The following is a 21,945-nucleotide window of genomic DNA, read 5'->3' as shown; positions in this document are numbered from 1 at the left end:
CTCACCCCTGACAGGTAAGCCCGAGCTGACATTGCAAATTCCAGTGTGCAATTCAGTCTGTCCAAGGAATCACACATATGAGACATGCACTCCAATAGATCAGCATGCACACCTTAGTCCCTCTCATTGTCTCTGCCTTGGCTGTGGTGGCACAAGCCTGTGCCTACATGATAGCCTGTCACATCTTCTGGGCTGCAGCCACTGATACCCCAACTTCAGGGGGAAGGTGGTAACTCTTGTCTCCACTGACCAAAATTAGCAATCCTCTTGTGTGGATCTGTCTGCCCATGAGTGCTAGGGGCAGATTCTGACATCTGTCTATTGGGTCACACACTTTCCTGATCAATAATATCCCCATCAGCCTGTCCTTTATCTGCTGTCTGGGTAGCCTGGGTATCTGAGACATAGAAGCCGTGTCCATGGTCTTTGTTGGGAGCTCACAGGTTGCATTCCTTTTGTGAAGCACACACTATTTACCCCCTGACTGTGCCAGTTCATTCCTGCCAGCTATATCAGAGGCTGAAGATCTTTCAACATCACACAGGGGCAGTACCACAGTGCTGATGCTGGATCAAGAATTTCCTCTGACTACAGTAAAGTGCAAAATATTCAGTATAAATATGGCCTAGCATCACAACCATACACTCAACTAATATTTTTATAACTATAAACATGATAAAAACAAAATACCATATGACCATAGCTGTGCAGATGGTTGTAGCTGTTGAATCCCCAATGTAGCTGTATACCATAAGTCAGACATATTTAATTAATTTAATTAAGTTTAATAGTGACTAAAGGGGACAGAGGACTTGCAGGTATTGGGACACTGAAATAGGACTACATACCTGAACCACCCACTGTGGATATGCTTTGAGACCTATTCGGCTCTTTTTCATTGCCCCAAAGCATTGTCTAGTTTAGTGACTTGCTCAAGGTCACACAGTAGGCAAATGCAGTTAGAAAGATTCAGTCCCTGCACCCTTGGAAAAGGAAGCAGCTCATTAATAAGACACATTTTTAGTCCTCTGTGCTAATTGCCAGACTATGTCGCCTTACATTGTTGTGACATGGATTTTAAGCTGTGGGTGGCACCATGGATCATATCAGTGGCCCCTCAGTGCATCATTTCATAACCACAGTATTGCCAAAAAAAAACACATTACATTGCTGACAATCTAATCTCTGGCATGGTTACAATAGTGTTGGTTGATCACATATATAGCAAAGAGCCAATGGACATGGGGACGCAGCGCTTAGAGTACCACCTCATTGTCAGCATCTGAGAAATTAGGATTATGGCTGGATGTCAATGTCCATGCAGATGAAGTACTGTTTTTTCTGGTTCTCCTGCTTTTAGGCATTGCAATGTTGGTATGGAAATAGTGGAATTAGAAGCTTTGTTCCATGGTCGTTTATAAATATAGTATGCTGAATTTGTACCTGTCTGTCTGCAGTCAGTGTTCTTCTGTCTTGAAGCTACTGCACACTACAGTAGATTCCCAAAGTAGTTGGTCTAGGCAACTGTTCCCAGGGAAGGGCACCATATAGAGTCTGTGCTGCTGTCCAAACCTCTAGTCTTGAGTGAGTTTGAGATGGAAATACTGAGCATGTTTTTTTAGAGATGGGAGGAACCCCAGAGACACAGGGAGAACATGCTAACTGCAAACAGGCATTGGATGGAGATCAGGCTCCACCGTGTGCATGGGAGGTGAAGACCTTAACCATTATGCCAACTGGTCTCTTGCCACAAAGCAATCACAGAACTGCAACTGCCCAAGGGCACTTGACTTTTACTATCACTGCTACAAATATTTTTGGATAATAACATACAAGCAATGGCTACAACTCTAAAATTGTACTGACCAGTACTCTAAATATGAGCTCAGTGTTTGTGTCTCCCATATAAATTAACAATCCCTGCAATCCATACACTTTAGCCAACACATTTGAAAATACTGACAAACTTACATACCTGATAGGCAACAGGTTGAATAGACGTCAAGAGCATCTGTAGTTCAAATGAATGGATTTGTAAGAACTAGCTTTTACTTTATACAAGCAGGTATTTTAGGTTGAAGAAATTGCTTTCCAAAGTCACCTTGGGCAGGAATCACTCTTCGCTCCAGTGTTTTCTTCAGTAGTGAAACAAGGCGTTCTTTTTGTTATACTTGTATTGTGTAGATTCACCTGTCTGGGTGCAATTATTATGCAAATTAGTGCTCAGCTCATTATTGAATCATAGGAGGTTACTAGGCTATCTATCTGGAGGTCATTTCAAGCCTAGTTGTTTCATCCCAATGTAATACCATAGATACTGTAGTCAGTACCCAGGACTGTATTTATTAGTGACTGCCATGTCCAGGAGGGTTGTGGGTGCTATCCATGGTAAGAATTTATGGTGCCCCATACACTCATCCAGATTCCTTTTAGGGTCATAGAGGTGCTCTTGTTCACATGAATTGGCTGCCTATTCCAAAGATGTGGCAGTTGCTGTGAGACAAATCTGTCCCTCCAGCACATCCTATTCAAGACACAGGCCAAATTTAGGTCCCTAGAACAGGTTTCTCTAGTCTCATTTGATTTATGGATGTGCAGCAAATTCATTAGGTTTGGGTCAGAGATTGCTCTGTTAGCCAGGCATAAGTCTCCCCTAAGAAATGTATATGAAACTGAGTATAGTCAATCTGTGTAAGGCACATGCTGGAGTCCCTTGATGTTCTTAGTTAGAAACCTTTGAGGTCTCTCCATTTGCTGCAGGTACTTTGTGTGGTACCTGCCAAAAGAGGTGTTATACTTAATTATGGGCCTGATTAGTCACGAGTTAATTTGATAGTGTGAAGGGACATTGTTTTTATTGAAGGGAATGATGATGCATTTCTTTGCATTCAGTTTGACCATGACTAAGACATGCTGTTGAGACAGATATGTGTCTCAGAGGATCGCCATACTCTGGAACAGACTTCCCATCTGAATCACTTAATATGAATGACATGTATACTGAGTAAAGCTCAAGTACAAGTGTACTTGATCCATGCACACACCTTGGCCCCTGCCGGCAGCACTGTGCATGCTTTGCCAACTTATGCTTGTAGAGTGCGGAAGAGTCATTCCATACTTAACCATCTGCACATAGAGCATGCTTTCTCAACAGCATTCACTGGTATTGAGGACTGCCATTTTTCACACTTTTAACTGCCATTATGAGCTATAATAGGTTCATAGGTATATACTAGGCTAACAACCACTGGGACTTTATAAACTTAGCCACACAACCCAACCCAGTTGTGTCCATTTGTATCATTGGTGTTTATTAGGAGGGGGTTGCGTTAGTTAGAAAATTTATAAAAGTCACAGACCTGAGGTTAATTTCTGATTAGTCATCCACTGGTCAAGGGTATGCTTAAATAGGGTTAGGGATGGATTCTGCTTCACATAGATGGGAAGTCTGTTCTAGAGCATGGGGATCTTCTGTGACATGTATCTGATTCATCAACAGCATGTCCTGTTTATGTTGCAAGCAAAATTTAACTCCTTGAATTTAATGGTTCTGATGATGTTCATTTTATGGATTTGCCAAAGATCCAAAGGGGTGCCTTATGAGCCAGGCACAGATCACTTCTCAGTAATCTGTAGGGGACTGAGTATAGAGATAGGGCTTTAAGACAATCTGTATAGGACAATGTGTTTATACCTTTGTTTCTTCTGGTAAACAACCTCTATGGACATTCCGACTGTTGCATATGTCTGGTCAGGTACATGCCAAAGGGAGTATTATACTCAATGATGGGACTGATAAGGGTCAAATAAATTAACACTATGACTTCCTTGGACCTGGATGCCATGTTTTACTTATAAGATGGGTGACACAGAATGATTTTCTTACTACCTTGGCCACATGTTGGTGAAAGGCCAGATTACTGTCTATATGTTTTCAGATCCCTCACAACCACATCAACTCTTAGGGGTGTCTTATCGATGAAATAATTAGTATGCACGGCCATTTTTCCAAAAGGTACCATAATGTATTTCTTGGCATTGAGTTTTAATGCATGACTATAGACCCAGTCATTTGTGTGTGTTAGACCCTCTTGTAAGGTGATAGATCCCAATTTGAAGTTATCTGTGTACTTGGTCAGCCTAAGGCACTTGGCATTAGCCTTTACCTCCAAGAAGTAGATGACAAATAAGAGTAGTCCCAGCAAAGAGCCCTGAGGTACCCCTGATGACTGGTCTTGTAGCTGAAGTGGTCTCACCAATCTTAACTTCCTGGGTCCTGTCTGTGAGACAGCTGGTAATCCAATGAGTTACATGGCAGTTTTCTGCTCAGTTCAGTGAGTTAGCCAACTATACCCAAGTGAGTTATTGTATCAAACACCTTATCCAGGTCCAGGTAGGTGCTATGTACCATTGTCCCTCAACCATTGCCTTGGTAACATTCCCAAAGAGGTCCACGAGGTTTAGTAGGCATGACCTTCCCTTGACAAAGCCAGTCTGGGTTGGGCCTAGTGTCTGAATGTTGCCTATGTCTTTGCTGATCATCTCCACAATAATTCATTCAATGGCTTTGTAAATTAGACTAGTCAGATTAATGGGTCTGTAGTTTCTGGGATCAGTTGATGGTCCACCCTTGTGAAGTGGGATAACCATTGTGGTCCTCCATTCTCATGATACAAAGCCTGTTTTGGGGCTGTTGTTGAAAAGTGACTAAAGTTGTCCTGATAGTTCATGCTTCAAGCTATTTAGGTGGCATCTAGAGATATTGTTGGGGCCCATTAAGGCTGTGTTTTTGGCTTTTGTGGCACCTCCAGGACCTGCTCCCAGTTAATAGCTGGGGTGTGTATTATGCTAGTAGGTATTTCATGGGAAAGGCATTGGGGAGGCATGGGGGTGAGGGGTGAAGTTTGAGCTGAATTTGTCAGCCAGCAGATTTGCTATGTCACTCTACTCAGTGAAGGTGGCACCGCTGACCACCAGTATGGCACACTACTGTGTGCTACCTTTGAGGTTACAGACGTAGCTGTAGAAGGCATAATGGTTGTCTTTAGCCTGTGAGGCAATCTTGACCTTGTTACTGGCCTTGTTGGACTTAATCTTGTTAGTTTCCTATTTAGTTTAATTAGAGAACTTACCATTATGGGAGTTGCTCTTCCTGATTTTAGCCATGACTTTTTCCTTTTGTCATATACCCTATTAAGATTAGGATTCCACCAGTGTAGTTTGTTGTTAGAGCTTGTTTTGGGCTTACTTATAGTGGGTAGAGCAGCCTCTATACAGCCATTTACATGCTTGTACATAGTCTCTGTGAACAATTCCACATAAGTTGCTGTGAACTTGGGATTAGGAGGGGCATCGAATTTTGACAAACTATCGCATAATAGGATGTAGTTTACTTTGGAATAGTTCCTAACTGTTACAGGGGCAGCTGGAGTTACCAAGTTGATTTTTCTTTTGAAGGAGATAGCTTTGTGGTTCGACCTCACCAATGAGGACATGACATTGGGGGTGTGTAGCACTCTCCCATATTGGCATGTACCAGGTCCAGTATGTTTGAACCTCTGGTGGGTGTGCACGCTATCGGCCAAGGGTATTTGTGTTAATAAAGTCAAGGAATCATTGTGCCTGTAAGTCTGAGGTAGTACGTGTTTCCCATTCTATAGGGGGATAGTTAAAGTCTCCCATGAATAGGGTATTTGGTTTAATCATAAGTATCTCCAGTAGTTCTAGGTGCATGTTATGAAATTCTTGGGACATAAAGGGTGACCTATAGCTTGTTAGTATATAGTATGGCACTTTGTCTATGGTGATTTGCACATGGATAAACTGCATGACACTGACCTGTTTAACCAACATAGAGGTATACTTGTTGATAATGTAGATTACATCCCTTCCACCTTTTTTCTTTGTCTGTGTTGCTAGTGGTCTAGATGTGTGGAAGGTTCTGAAGCCTTGCACTGCTGGAGTACCTTCTGCTGATTTAAGCTATGTTTCAGTCATGGCACAAACATCTATATTCTCCAAAGTGAGGAGAGCTTATAGGGTGTGGAGTTTCTTGTTTAGGCTCCTTGAATGGAGCAGTAACACTTTCGGTTTCTTTGGGTTTTATTTCCTATGTCAGTAGGTTTGTCAATTTGGCATTGCTTAAACAAGGCTCAAAGGGGGTGGATAAAGTTTTTTTCTAATATTCAGAAGCCTAGAGAAGACAGGTGCAGACCATCCTTTGCAAAGCAATGTGGTTTGTTAATCATGTCCTCCCATGCTCACAAATATTGAATCCATTGGAAAGACACCAGATACCAAACCAATTATTGAAGTCAGTCATTTTCTTCATACTATGGCATCATTCTTGGTGAAGGTGGAATGCTGCTCAATGCAAGGCACATGCCTGCCTGACACACATATTCAGAGAAATAAAGAATGTCTTTCATCATATAGTCCATTGAGGTACATCCGAGGCAATCAACACCCACATGAACTATGATAGAGTCTGGTCTACTTCATAACACTGAAATTTCATAACATTGAATTTCATAACATTAAGACCATAAAATCGAAAATTCAAAACACTGAAAACTCAAAACATTGAAAACTCAGAACATTGAAAGTGTGCCTCATGTGCTTCATAACATTGAAAACTATATTGCACAAGTAAATAATATCCCCACCACCTACAACAACACCTAACAAACACACTTTCTACTACATTTCTGCAGGAGGCCAGGCCCCCCTGCACCCCCCATGTGTGGGAGGTTCTGCCCCCCTCACCCCCTAAATTAAATATACCAATTCCAAGATCGCACTACAGTGGAAAAACGTTCCAAATTCATTTTCAATGTTATGAAGCACACTTTCAGTGTTCTGAGTTTTCAGTGTTTTGGGATTTAGATGTTTTGGTCTCAGTGTTACAAAATTCCAGCGTTATGAAATTTCAATGTTATAAAGTAGACCCATAGAATCATACTGGTGCCTGTGGTGTAGTGCATTGAGTATATGCATAATATATAATAATAATAGATTACCTGTATTTTCTGAAGTTACCATCTGTCTCACAAAAGAGGTGCCTATTGACGCCTGTTATTGCATGGCAGATAGAACACATAGGACAGGATTTGGGCACTAATACTATGACATTATTTCTTGAGATTTTTCAAGGTAAGAAATCATGGCTGAAGAAGGAGATGGCATTGCTTCTTTAAAAGCACAGAGCTGGTGTGTGGAGCAGACAAAATATTTATCCATATCTTACATCAGGAATAAGAGCACAGGCTCCTACAGTTGGGCTGTGAAGGGCATCGGTATAAGGCTGAAGCTTGGAATAGTATGGGGCAGGCTATCACCAGTGCAACTGGTATCTCACACAAGGGTAGCAGTGTCATCACCTTTATAATGACATGAGGTGCCACATTCATGACCTGCTACACCAAAGGAAGGATGAAGATCAGCAGTCGGTACTACTTATGTACAGTAAAGAGATGTTATATCAGATACACCTTTAAACTGGCACTGCACACCATCCACAAGTATTACACAATTCTCTTTTTATGAGTATAGCCCTTGAAGATATAAAAACAAATAAGCAATTGCATAGGAGTAGCTTGGAGCACCTAAGAGATCACAGGGATGAGTATGCATGCTTCATAATGTCTTGCTTTTCATATTAACACTAAGTAGGTATTCATTCAAAAAAATTTAAAACTTTTGTACAACAGGTCATTTCTGTTATCACTGTCATATCTCAGACTATGATTGTTCAATGTCATTAGTGTGCTTGTGCATGCATCCTATTGTATAGCTGGATAAATGCATGATCTTAAGGCTGTGGTCTTATTTCATGAGGATACCTATGGATTTAAGCTCCATACCACACTGCTGTGTTTTCCTAAAAAAAATCAGATATATTTTTCTGTCTGATCAGTATAACTGCAGAATTACATGGGCTGAAATTGTAAGATCATTATTATTAGCTCAGTGGACATGTTCCAATATAAAATAGAAGTTGTTCCCTTTGCTTGAGAACCATATTTTCTTTGTATCTGTACATTATGGTCGTGTTCATACATACACTCCTTGAGTGATTTTTTTTTTATCTTGCCACATAGTAGGCTGAGCAAGCCTCATGTAAGGTTATATAAATGAGATGCATGAACATGTTTTTGAAATTAGTAAGAATAAAACTACCAATGCCTTAGCACAACATGTCAATGATAAAAGTACTGATCATTGTTTTAAATTTCAGGTACTGGAGTAGTTTCATCCAAGTCTTAGGGGTGGTGACTTAATGAACCACACTGAGGTGGCTGAATTTAAATGGATTTTGAAATTGGAAGCTTATAAATTTCCTGGTCTTAATGCCAGTTTATCATTGAAACCTTTTTAAAGGAAAAAGGCTTTAACATTAAATAGAGAGTTTTTAATTATGTAATTGGTCATGAGACTGTTTAATGTCTTTATAAGGAGGGCTTCTTTTAAGACTTTTTATAATTCTGTGAAGCTTCATGTAAAAACATCTTTGTGTGTCTTTTATTAAACAACAAATATATAGAGCTGAGTATATTTTTCTGTATTATTCTCTATTATAGAGCTAAATTGTTGCTTAGATATCTGTTGTCTTACTGTTCTGCAAATATACAGAGATCAGTATATATTTTTTTGGTTTTATAATTTGCACTGTGATTCCTCACATCTCTGTTGAAACTGTCTTCCCCACCCCTCCTCCCTGTTCTTGGTTGTAGTTTAAATTTGGTGGCTTTTGCAGTGCCCGCCCCATTGTAGATTTGATCTAGGACACTCCCCCAGTCCCATCTCTTTACCGCATTCTACCTAATAAACCCTTTCTGCACTTGCTTTTAGTCCTTTTTAATTTAATTACATTTTTTCAAACTGTGTGTGGACTAATATTGCTACATACTCAAGTGTGCCAGCTTGCACTGCATGTGAATTGTTTTTACTACTATTTTGTTACTTTTCTGAAAAAAAAAAAAAAAATTGTAAGCCTGTTTCCTACCTTTCCTGTAATTATTGTTCCAGATACAGATTTGCTGTATCCAGGACTGTTTGTAAGCTTCTGAGTCTGCACTGTAGTGGCAGAACAGGTAGCTTACATCCTTCTAAGTTGGGAACTGCTGGTTGAGGGCTCAGTGTCTGTTATTCTAAAAGTGTATTAATTCTGGTTTAAGCACTTGGGCTTCAGGCCAGTTATTTTACATTAAGAGGGTTTGTGGTCTGCACTCTTGTGGGAGGAGAGGCTGGACACTGCCCTTCTGGCTGGGAATTTCTGGTTAAAGGCTTATAGTGCCTGCATATTTGAACTGCTTCTTACTGAAATTGGTACACCTTGTTTGCTGTAGCATAGACTAGATCCAGGCCTGCTGAATCTAGCTTTGTTTGTATAACTTGTATAACTTTGTATAACTTGAGCACTAATCCAGGCATTCTTTAAAGTATTCAATTGTATTTATTACTGCTTGGTAGTAACTTGATTAAAGTGTAGCTATCATTCTAAGTCTTTTGGATTAAGCACTTGGGCTTCAGACCAGTTGTTTTACATTAGGAAGGCCTGTGGCCTGCACTGTCGTGGCAGGACAGGTAGCTTACATCCTTCTAAGTTGGGAACTGCTGATTGAGGGCTCAGTGTCTGTTATTCTAAAAGTGCATTAGTTCTGGTTTAAGCACTTGGGCTTCAGGCCAGTTATTTTACATTAAGAAGGTTCATGGTCTGCACTCTTGTGGGAGGAGAGGCTGGACTCTGCCCTTCTGAGCTGGGAATTTCTGGTTAAAGGCTTATAGTGCCTGCATATTTGAACTGTTTCTTACTGAAATTGGTACACCTTGTTTGCTGTAGCATAGACTAGATCCAGGCCTGCTGAATCTAGCTTTGTTTGTATGCTTGTTGTTTGTTTGCTTGTTATTTCCCTTTGTCGTTTTTGCATTTAAGTTACCTGTAACACATTGCATTTAAGTTACCTGGCACTTGCTCACTAAAGCAATTATATAAGTCAGCACTAAAAAATTAAAAGCACTACACCCTCACAAACTCCCCTTAAGTACCTTGTTCCCCATTGGCCCTATTTTTCAATTATAAAGGAATTCCCAATACTATTCTAGCATGTCCAAAGGTCCGTTGTCAGTCTCCTCTCCGGTCCAGCTGTTGAATCTGGGAATCTTGAGGCAATGTTACAACTGCCTCATGTACACAGACAACCCTCTCCTCCTCCCAACAAATTCCAACACATGTGAGAGATGCAACCATATAGCCAAACTGGAGGCTAAGCTCTCTCAACTCAGTACTGGCGTAACCAGTCAGGAGGAGAAGGAAACCACACTCACTACAATTCCAGTCTCATATAGACCTACCACGACAGCAAACCAAACACAAACACGCAAAAACATACTCGGAGGCTCTAAATAAAAATCTGCCTAAGCAGCAGAGACCACCAAAGCAAACACTCAAGCAACCGCTACCCCAAAACAAAACACGTGCAACACATAGCTCACAAAGCCAGTGTGCCGAACAGTCACAGCCCTTAAGGCTAAACAACACACCTGATACACTTGTAGTAGGTGACTCTATTGTCAGGCACACTGACGTCCCGCTCACCAGGCTGAACAAGGAGAAGGTCACGGTGAGCTGCCTGTCAGGCGCTAGGATCTGCCACATAACACAAGCACTCAGGTCACTCCAAGGCAAGTACAAATATGACTCAGTCATTGTCCATGCTGGTGTGAATGACCTGAGATGTACCTCCCTAGACTACATGAAAAGAGACATAGAGGAGCTCTCTGAGCATGTAGCCCAGGCCGGTATGACCCTGACCTTGAGTAGCATCTTACCCTCACCAAGAATGATGCTACAATATGAAGACAAGATGATCAATTTCAACAATTGGCTTAAGTATTGGTGTCATTCAAAGGGGATCCAATGCCTGTCAGCCTGGGATGACATGCTCGACAAGCCACAATGCTTCACTAGGGATGGCTTGCACCTGTTACCCCTGGGCTTTCGGATATTGGCAAAGGCTCTTGCTACCCCCATAGTGCCTTTTTTAGGCAAGGCTCAAAAGACAAACCCACCTCCATAGGTATCACAAGGGATAAGAAACTAAGAGTAATGCTACTCAACGCCAGAAGTCTAAACCTCAAGATGCATGTACTCGAAACTCTCCTTAGCATGGAGAACATTGATATCTGTGCAGTAACAGAAACCTGGTTCAAAGCTCCTGAGAACACCCCAGCACTACCAGGTTATACCTCATACCATGCTTTTCGGCCCCAAAACTTGGACCGAACCACAAAAGGAGGGGGAGTATCAATATTTGTCAAAGATACCCACACCTCCAGGTTGGTGGCATAGCACGAAGCATCAGAGACTATCCATGTGCAACTAACAGTGGGTAAAACTGCCTTCCAGTTTATAGCCTGCTACAGACCACCCTCCCAAACCCAGGAACCCCACTCGGCCTTCCTGAGAACACTGGAAAATATGAAGGTCTCTCCAAACACCATTATATTGGGCGACTTCAACTACCCAAACATAGACTGGGAACATTACTCTAGCTCCAACACCCTAGCCCAAAGGTTCCTAGAATTTATAAACTCAAATGCTATGGAACAGCCTGTTACCACTCCCAAAAGAGGGGAAAACATACTGGACCTGATCATCACCAACATGGGGACTCTATGCTCCAGACCAGAAGTGTATCCCTCACTGGTAAGATCAGACCATAAACTAATCTCACTGGATATTCACATCCCGATTCCACCCCCTGTCCAGAAAACCACAGTGAAAAACTTCTCTGAAGCAAACAAACTATACAATAGAAGGAGGAAGCTACTACATGATAGAGCAAATTCCCAAAAAGGGAAGGCATCTCGGATCAGTATTAGAAAAAAACTACGGGCTCTCATAAAATCGTCTAAGGCCAGCTTCGAGAGAAAAATTGCACAGGACACTAAGGATAATCACAAGACTTTCTTTAGTTATGTTAGGAACCTGGGTGGGAATTCCCAGATATGCTCAGAATTAGTTCAAAATGACAAAAAATACACCGAACCCACAGACATTGCCAACATCCTAGCTGACAGGTTCAGCGCAAACTCCCCACCAAAGGGCAAATATCTATCCCAGCAGAGTGCTGCCCCTGACATCTCAGATGCTCAGGTATTAGCCGCCCTCTCCAAAGCAAAAACACAGCATCAATGAGACCAGGCGGTGTCCCGGGCTGCGTCCTACATGAACTCCAAGAAGAGCTAAACCCAAACATAAAACTACTGTTCAATCTCAGCCTTACTACAGGATATGTGCCCAAAGAATGGCTTACAGCAACAGTGGTCCCTCTCCACAAAGGTGGTGCCTCAATGGATCCTGGAAACTATCGCCCCATAAGCCTGAATAGCTTGGTCTGCAAAGCTATGGAAAGGATCATCATGGACCTCATAAATAAAGATATTGGGGAAGTACAGACACTGGATCCTACCCAGTTTGGCTTTGTTAAGGGCAGATCCTGCCTCTTAAACCTGGTCAATTTCTTTGAAACAGTCACCAAGGCCATTGATGAGGGGAAGGTGGTCCACACAGCCTCCCCGGACCTCGCAAAAGCCTTCGATACAATACCCCACTCGGGCATTATAGATAAGCTCACCAGCTTAAATATAAACCCCTATGTCACTAGATGGGTTGCAAACTGGCTCAAGGACAGAACCCACATGGTTAGAATTGCTGGAGCCATGTCAGACTCCAAACCAGTTACAAGTGGCATCCCATAAGGCTCAGTCCTGGGACCTCTCTTGTTCAGTATATATTTCTCGGAGGTACAGGCCAACATGGAAGGACTGTGGCTGACCAAGTTCACAGATGACTGCAAACTGGGCACCATAATCGACTCTCCAGCCGACACAAGCATCCTCCAAAAGGGCCTCATAGAAACAGACAACTGGTGCCAGAGCCATGGCCTCAAACTAAATGCCAAAAATTGTATAGTCATCCCCTTTGGCAAAAACAAAGTGCCCACAAATTACCACATAGGTGGTAATCCATTAAGTACAGAAGAAGTAATTAGGGACCTGGGGACCCAAGTTGATAGCAATCTCTCATTTGACAACCACGTGGCCAAAGTGGTTAGAAAAACATTTTATATAGCCCACCTAATCATGAAGGGATTCACATCTAGATCAGGGGAGGTCATCATGCCTCTTTACTCATCCCTCATCAGGCCCATAATTGAGTACAATGCCCCTTTTGGGATGTACTTTACCAGACACCTGCAGCAACTGGAAAGACCCCAAAAGTACCTCACCAAGAGGATCAAAGGGCTCAAACAGATGCTATATGTTGCCCGGTTAAAGAAAATCCAGCTCTACTCAGTGGCATACCGCCTGCTCAGAGGCGATCTGTGCCTGACGTATAAAGCCATGTCCAACCCAGAATTAATGGACATGCTGCACCTCAGAAAATCCAAATCCCATCGAGCTACGTGCTCGAGAGACTTGAACCTCAGCACTGAAATAAATAGGACATGCTGGAGGGACAGATTCATAACCCAGAGGCTCCCTTCACTCTGGAATAAAATCCCAGTCCAGGTTAGGCAGAGTCCCTCATTGACTCTCTTCAAGAGGAATCTTGATGAGTGGATGGGAGATCGTAGGTTTACCCTGGGTATCACTTCTGTGTCACTGTTAGGCAGAGGCACAGTATACTAACCTCGAAAAAGGGCATAGCAAAATTAATTTAAAATGGTTGGCGAAAGCCAAACACACTTTGGCTAGGCTTATAAATGCTCTAGGGCAGATAGCCTAATATGAACCTATGAACCTATGAACCTAATCAATATTATATGGTAAATACTGCATTGAGCCTTGTTTTCTTCTGTGTTGATGCTGCATTTTGCTGTCTACTGTTTTTGCAGATCCTTTTGCTGCTTTTTACCTATCTCTATCTCTCTGAGATTATGGAGGATATTACAGATGAGAGGTTGGATACCTGAATCAGCCAAATGGAGGACCTGTATTTGCAACAATTGAGTTACTTTCATGTATAGTACTGAGTCCACCAGTTGAGCTAGGGCTACGGTGTTGAGTAATCTCCCACTCGGTCTCAGCTGGCAGAGACTGCAATATGAACACCTAATCCTACCCGCTAACCTACTGTTACATTCCCTTTTGTGTCCATGCCAGCCACTGTTAGTTATTCAGTCCTGCCCTCACAATTTTCTTCCCTCTATTTGTCTGATGCCTCCTTCACCATTGTGTTCCCCCATCATTGTGTTACTACACAGTCTTATCAGTCATAAGTGTCTACATCTCCTAACTAGCCTAACCCTGTTACATTACTTTTACTTCCATTGCTTTTACGTCAACCATCCCTTTTCTTCATTTATTTAAAATGGGCACCCTCACAAAAGTTATTCCTTCCTATCCTGCCTCTATCTGATAATTTATTATTTGGTCACCTACTCTTCTACCCTCTGCTTGCATACTCTTTTCATCTCTTTCCTATACTCCCATTTCTATCATTTAGTCTTGTCAAAAATAGATAAATACACATTTTGCATGTCCGTGCAGGGCTTCTAAATTGCTAATCTTTTTGTGGTTATACTGTATGTGACAGGTCATGATGAGCATCATTGATGCCCATGCACAACCAATGAAGAGTGCCTCTGGTCATTGTATAGCAACAAGTTAAGTCCAGTCACTGTCATCTGTTTTGTATATTGGCTTTGGCTGCCATCGGTCACACAAATGAGGTGAACACCATTGCTTGGCAGTTTGCAAATATAAAATGGGATAAATTTCACATCTTCAGTGTTATATGTTTCTATGGTGCAGCTTATAAATGTAGTGCTTTCTACAGTCTAAGGAAAGAGAGGTGAGGGTTCAAATCCTGTTAGGATTGTATACACTTTCTGCCTTTCATGCGTCCATTCTGTAAATGTGTAATGATTACCTGCTATGTGCTTCACTGACAGATTTAATGTGACTGCTTCTATGGTTCAGATTGCAAAATAAGTGCTTCATAAAGTCTAAGTGAATATAGTTGAGAGTTCTAATCCCCTTGAAGTTTTATTCTTTTTTGTCTTTCATGCTCCATTCTGTAAATGTGTAACAATCACCTGCTAAGTAGCTCACTAACAGCATTTATGTGACTGCTTTTGTTGTTCACCTTATTTTTGTAGAGTGCCAGTGAGGGAGGGGTAGGTTCAAATCACCTCAGTGCTGTACGGTTGACAGTCACATTATAGTACAGATACAGTGATCAGACTGCTAATGTCATAAATGATTTTGGTTGTTAACTCTTGCTATTTTCTGTACCCCACCTATCATGTTTTTTTTTTTTTTTACATTTTTTTACTTAAATTATTAGATATTGATATCTGTTTGTATGTCTCATATCCCCTTCTCTATTGTCCTATACATCACTGATTATGGCAACACCTCCCTTTGCAGTCTTGTGTCCATTATATATTTGTTTTTGTGGCCCTGCTCCCATTTTGCATGTTTCCCTTACAACCTTTTACAAGAATCTTCTCTACATATGTACATCCTTGAGTTACAAAAATAGGTCAGCACATGAACATTACCAGCTGTTTATGTGGCTAACCTTGAGGCTTATGCTTGTTAAATGTTTCTGCAGCTGCTTATAATTCACCGTGGCTGTGACTTGGTCCTACATGATCTTCCTGTAGGTTCCTACTGCAGCTGTGCTGAGGAGCTGCACATTGTGCACACTTTCCTGTCCACATGCACGGTAACCAGTTTTGGCTTGGCTGCATTTATGGATATGTCATTTCTGAATCTCCTGGATTACTGAAAGCTATAGCAATAAATGAAATCAAAGAAGAAAGTAAGAAATTAAGGTAAATAAAGCACCAAGTTTAGATTATTTGATTCCATAAATTTATACATTGCTACATTCAGACAGAATGTATATTATAAAAGGTACTTAGAAAATAATTCAGTAAAAAATAAAATAACTCCGTCTTGGGAATTTATTCTTATTAATCCCATACTGAAACAAGATAAAAACCCAGAGCTATGCTCTTTATATAGACCGATTTCCTTATGCAGTATTGATTATAAAATATATGCCTGTAATGGCTGATAGATTAAAAATATCAATGATATATTAAATTAATAAAGATCCAACAGGCTTTATGTTTAAATGCAAAATGCAAGATAACACTACAAAGTAATAATATTAATAGATTTTGCAAAGACTAACAATAAAACACTATATATAATCAGCTTAGATATTAAAAGGGCTTTTGGTTTTCTAGATTGGGTTTATTTATTCAGAACACTAGACTACATATTTTCCCAATATAATTTGTAAATCAATACTATATTTAACTTCTCACATTTAATTATATAGTTATATATCATAACCTATTAATATTTTAGGTGCCAAATATGGATGTCTGTTATCATCCTTTTGTTTAGTTTAGCAATAGAACCCATGACGAATTATATAAAATCTAATGAAAAGACAAATGCTTTTAAAAATGGCTTTCTGCTGTCTAATGACATATATTTGGTCAAACTGCAGTATATCATACACAGGCAGTTGAACGTTCAAGTGAGCAACCATTGAAGAAACTGACTGGAAGAACATCAACATCAAAATGTTAAAGGACAGCAAGGTGGAACCAGAGAGCATATACTACAGTAGTCTAAGAAACACTATTACAAGTCCTGATAGCTGGCTGTTCAATGGTTTAGTGGTGAGAGTAACAGACATTGAGAACTGTCATCAGTGGTTTAAATCCCACAGAGCTGTTTTTTTTTTTTGCCATCTTATGGAACCATGGATTGTTTGATAAAATGATCACAGTGATGGGGAGAGAACTTTGTTGCTGTACTTTGCTTCTGTTGTCACTGTATTTATTTATTTATTTATTTATTATTTATTTATTACTACTTCTACATTTATTTAGTTATTTTCTCTTATTTACTCTAGTTGATGGCAAGGTGCTACTGAAGGAAGTAACTCACAGTTCTTATTTACTATTACCTTGAAGACATTTTCTTCAATAGTCAGTCACTTGGATGTTTGAATACTTGTTTACAAATTACTATAATTTGAACTAATATGCATCTAACGAAAGTTTAATTACCTTTTAAAATATCAGAAAATAATGAATCTGAAGTTCAGTTATATACAGATGATATCCTCTTATTGAAAAAAAAGACATAAATCTTAATATAAACATAATAATGAAATAATTAGAAAACTGGAAAGAATTTCCTGTTTAAAATTTAAGCTAGATAAAACTGAATTGATTCTACTAAGCCATAACATTAACAAAATAATTAAAACAAAAGTTTAATCTTAATACAGAGATGTAGAGCTTCAAATAATTAACTATACTATTGGTAAAATCCAAAAGCAAATTAATGGAGATAAACTACAATAAAATAACTAAGGCAAATCTATATTTATTCCAAACAGAATTAATTGACTTTTTCTTTTGATGACAGACTACAACTAGTAAAAGTATATTGTCACCAAAACTATTATATATAATTCAGCATATGACCCAATAAACAGTGTAAAAAAGATAAATTATTTTTAAATTTTTATGGTACCTCAAAAAAGTAATGGTTAATGGTGGCTTTTAATAATCACATATTGCAAGGAGAGATGAAAAGGGTTTCCTATTACTGAAGCTTATTCAATAGTTGCAAATTTGAAAACTTTAGTTCAATGTATTGATCTAACATGATGCAATTTGGAAAAGTCTATATTAAAACATATATACATTCTCAGATTTAAGAATACCATATAATGGGAAACAAAAAAATAATTCTTGTGGTATTTAAATTGTTATATACATAGTTATTACTTGGAACCAACAATATCTGTTTATATGAACTATATCTTAAACTACATTAGAAATTCTGTATAAAATCAAAATGTTAAAGGACATTGATCAAAATTTAGGATACCTTTTAAAATGTCAGAAGAGAATGAATCTGAAGTACAGTTATTTACAGAGGTCTGGTTGGAGAGATGATAAAATTAGCAAGCAAAGGAGAGCAGTGTTGCTGGAATTGTGTTCATTCTCAAGTCCTGGTGAGTACCTTCATGAGGTGGACCCGGTTTTTGCAAAATCTCACAAAGATGACACTGATATATAGACTGTATTTTATATAGCATATATCATAGACAGAAGCAGGTTAAAAAATGAAAAAGACAGCTGGGTGCACAAGATCCAGGATAAAAAAAATGTACAATCTTCGTAGGTACACTGGTGCTAGGAATGGAAAAATGACAGTGTATAATCTTTACAGCATAAAAACATTCATGGAATGGGGTTAGACCAGGCTCAGGGGGAGGATGGCCCCTGCTATAGAAGGAAGTAGTAGTCCACAAATAATACAGAAACTGGCAGGCCAAAAAAGTGGCATAAAGATGATAGAGTGGACTATTGAGGATAAGAAGGAAATTGTGTATTGCTACTATTATGCAAGAAGCCCAGAAATTTCAGATAGGTGCTATTCAAAAAGACTAACAGAGAGAAATTAAAGGATAGAAAAATACTTGCACAAAAAAATCTGTCAAAATCTTCAAATGCAGATTTGTGTTCATTAATACAATAGATTTGTGAAAAGCATTGCATAGACCAGGAAACCCTGGGCTGTTTGGAAAAGTAAGCAACTGAGGAAGTGTGAAAATATAAACAACAAAACCTAGAGATTTTTAAAAGGTATAAAAAAGAAACATGGACATGGGAGAGAAAGTGATATTTGATATGGTGTAACATTTAAGCAAAGGAGAAGACCAAACTATTCAATATGAAAAAGCAGCTCCAAAGATATTTGAAGAAAAATACAGGCAAAGGAACCCAGATATGGAAATTTCACAGTACAAAAAATAAGAATACAAAGTGGAAGGGAACTGTAGTACAAAAGATTAATAAAATAAATAGAAGCTGAAGTTATGGAATACCTGCAAAGTGAAGGGTTTAGTGTAGAAAGTCTAACACAGGTTATGTCACAGCATTATGGAACAATGAGTCCCCAAAGTAAGGAGAAACAGGTGGAGTAAGAGATATCTTAAGAAAGCATATGGGCGTAAGAAAGAAAAAGAAATTCAATATGGTGCAATATTGATTAAGCAAAACTCATCAGTGCAAAGAAAAAAAAAGCAGCACCAAAGATATTTGAAGAGAGATACAGGCAAAAGCATCCGGATATAAAAAAAAATTACAATACAAAAAAATAAGAAAACAAAGGGGGAAAGAAGAAAATAGGTTTAGTAATGGGGAAGTTACAGAAATAGAAACTGAAGGTATTGATTGCCGGTGAAAGGAAGGATTTAGTACAGAAAATCCAACTCTGATAAATTCACACCACGATGGAACATTGACTCCCCAATTAAGCTGAAATGGGGAATGGGAAGCATCTGATCAGTTGCCACATAAAGATTACCTGGAGCCTTCAGGAGGAAACCAATACAAAAGTTCATTTGGAGCTGTGCAAAAAAGGAAGGAACAGGAAATAGTGGCAACTCTGATGCAGCCAATGTTGTGAAGTGGTAGGCCAGTGAGTTCCCATATGAAAGAACAATGGATGATGCAAGATGCAGCTGAAGAGTATGTCACAGGAAGATTTTCTGGAAATTTCTGTAGAAAGACCAAAAGAAGCAGAGAATAAAGCATGTGCCCTTAGTTTAGAATAAAAAAAATCTTTGGCAAGAGTTGCTTGATTTAATAGAGATGGATAGACATATTAAGATCGATGAAAGAAATAGATTACAGAAAGTCAATAAGACCCAAAATGTTAGAAGTCTGATAAAACAAATTAAGATAGTAATCAAGACTATTGACATAAATTCATGTGATATAAGCAGCACTAGATAGGATATAATACTATACAGCAAAATGAATAAGAGATAAATTCTTACCATGAAATACAGGCCAATAAAGGAAAGAAAGGGAAGAAATCAATTGCCATCATACAAGTACTGAACAGAGAAAACTATAAAGCAATTAAGATAGCAAGTATCACTGTTAGAAGAGTATAGAAGAGGGAACATTTCAACAAAAATACTTAGATATATATGATAAAAGCAACATGCAGTATTAGAACAGAACAGGATCGATAATACACTATTGCAAATAATAAACTAAAGATATCAACACATGCAGAAAAACTTAGATGTGCAGATAAATGTAAAGGAAAACTACAAAATAAGCAATTCGTTGATGAGCCAAAAAAATTTTATAGATGATTGGGAAACAAAGTAGAAGGAATAAACACACCGCCAGAAAAAGAAGAGATAGATGCATTTTGGAGAAATATCTATGAAGACCCTATGGAACATAACAAAGATGCTGAATGGAGAAAAGAAGTTAAAGAAACAGTAAGTTCAAATGTACAGGATATGAAATGGGAAGAAGTAACAACCAGAGAAATTGAATTGAAACCAATTAAGAAAAGTTCTTAAATGGAAAACTCCAGGCCCTGATGCAGTACCTAACTTTTGGCTAAAAGTATTAACGTTGTTACACAAAGATTTATCCCTGAGTAAGAACTACTTATATCTGCACCCTGAAACAGACACCAACATGTTTAACAACAGGAAAAATGATAGTCCTCCTTAACAGTGAACCTGCAAGCTATCCTAAAAACTATAGACAATAACATGTCTGACTTCCAACAATGTATAAACTATATACTGGAATTGATGGTGGCAATGTTTATAGTCATTTAGAAGATAACTCAATCATAACAATAGAAAAAAAGGGTAACAAAGATAGTCATATGGAACAAAGGATCATTTGTTGTTAAAGTCATTATGGAGAACTGTAAAAATGAGAAGAATCTAAGTATGGCATGGATTGATTATAAAATAATCATCTGACAGCATCCCCATTCATGGATAAAGGAGTGCTAAAATGTGTATAAGATCCACCTATATTTATCAATTATATTACAGTGACATGAAACAGTGCAAATCACTTTGTAGCTAAGCCTTGATAAAGGCCAAATTATTGACTCAGGGATAAAAATTCAAGGGGGGAGAGTCCAGGGTAACTCTTTGTTAGTACTGCTCTTTTGCCTTGCCCCAAATCCATTAAGCTGTTTAACTAGCAGATTAGGTCAGGGGTGCAATTTAGCTCCCAGACAACAACAAAGTGTAAAGACTTATCATCTTCTTTTTGCGTATGATTTAAAACTGTATCGTTTCTTCAGATGAGGAGTTGAAAGCAAAACTGAAAGTGATCAAAACTTTCTCAAATGATATAAGAATGTCATTTGTTCTTGCTAAATGTGCAAAAGCAGAATTTAAAACAGGAAAGCTACAAAGTCCATTGAATATGTGGGAGAAACAGACAAATGTAGGTTCTATAAAACAGAACTAGAAAAAGTCACACATCTTGTTGCTGGGTGTGATACACTAATGGTAAAGGGTCTGTATACTGAAACACATGATAATGTGGCAAGACTGTTGCAGCGGGGATTGTGCAAATATTAAAATATTGAAGTAACTGCGAGGCATTGGAAACATGATCCACAAAGCATTATAGGAAATTAACTTTATATCAGGTGGGATCACCCATTACCAACAGTTCAAAAAATAGACGTGAGAAAACCAGATCTAGTAGTTTATGAAAAGAAGATGAAAGTAGCATTGATCATTGAAATTGCTACACTCAGTGATTATGGTGTCTTATGTACAGAGAGACAGAAAGTCATAAAATACAAGGATTTGCAGGCAGAAATGAGGGCAATGTGGAAGAAGGATATCCAGACAGCTGAGTAGTAGTAGTAGGAGCAATGAGTCTTATAAAAAAGAATTTACAACTGTGTTTATATTTGCTACCATTTCATTTAACTCCGTATGTATCACAGAAGGTGTCAATTCTAGGTACATTGTGAGTGCAGTGAAGTGAACTTTTGTCTAACATCAAAGAGTGAAACAATACTAATTTCATTAACTTTAATCAT

The sequence above is a fragment of the Protopterus annectens genome, chromosome 2.part2 (assembly GCF_019279795.1).
Source record: "Protopterus annectens isolate FY-2018-M chromosome 2.part2, PAN1.0, whole genome shotgun sequence".
NCBI lineage: Eukaryota > Metazoa > Chordata > Ceratodontiformes > Protopteridae > Protopterus > Protopterus annectens.
Note: the sequence above shows the minus strand (reverse complement) of the source record.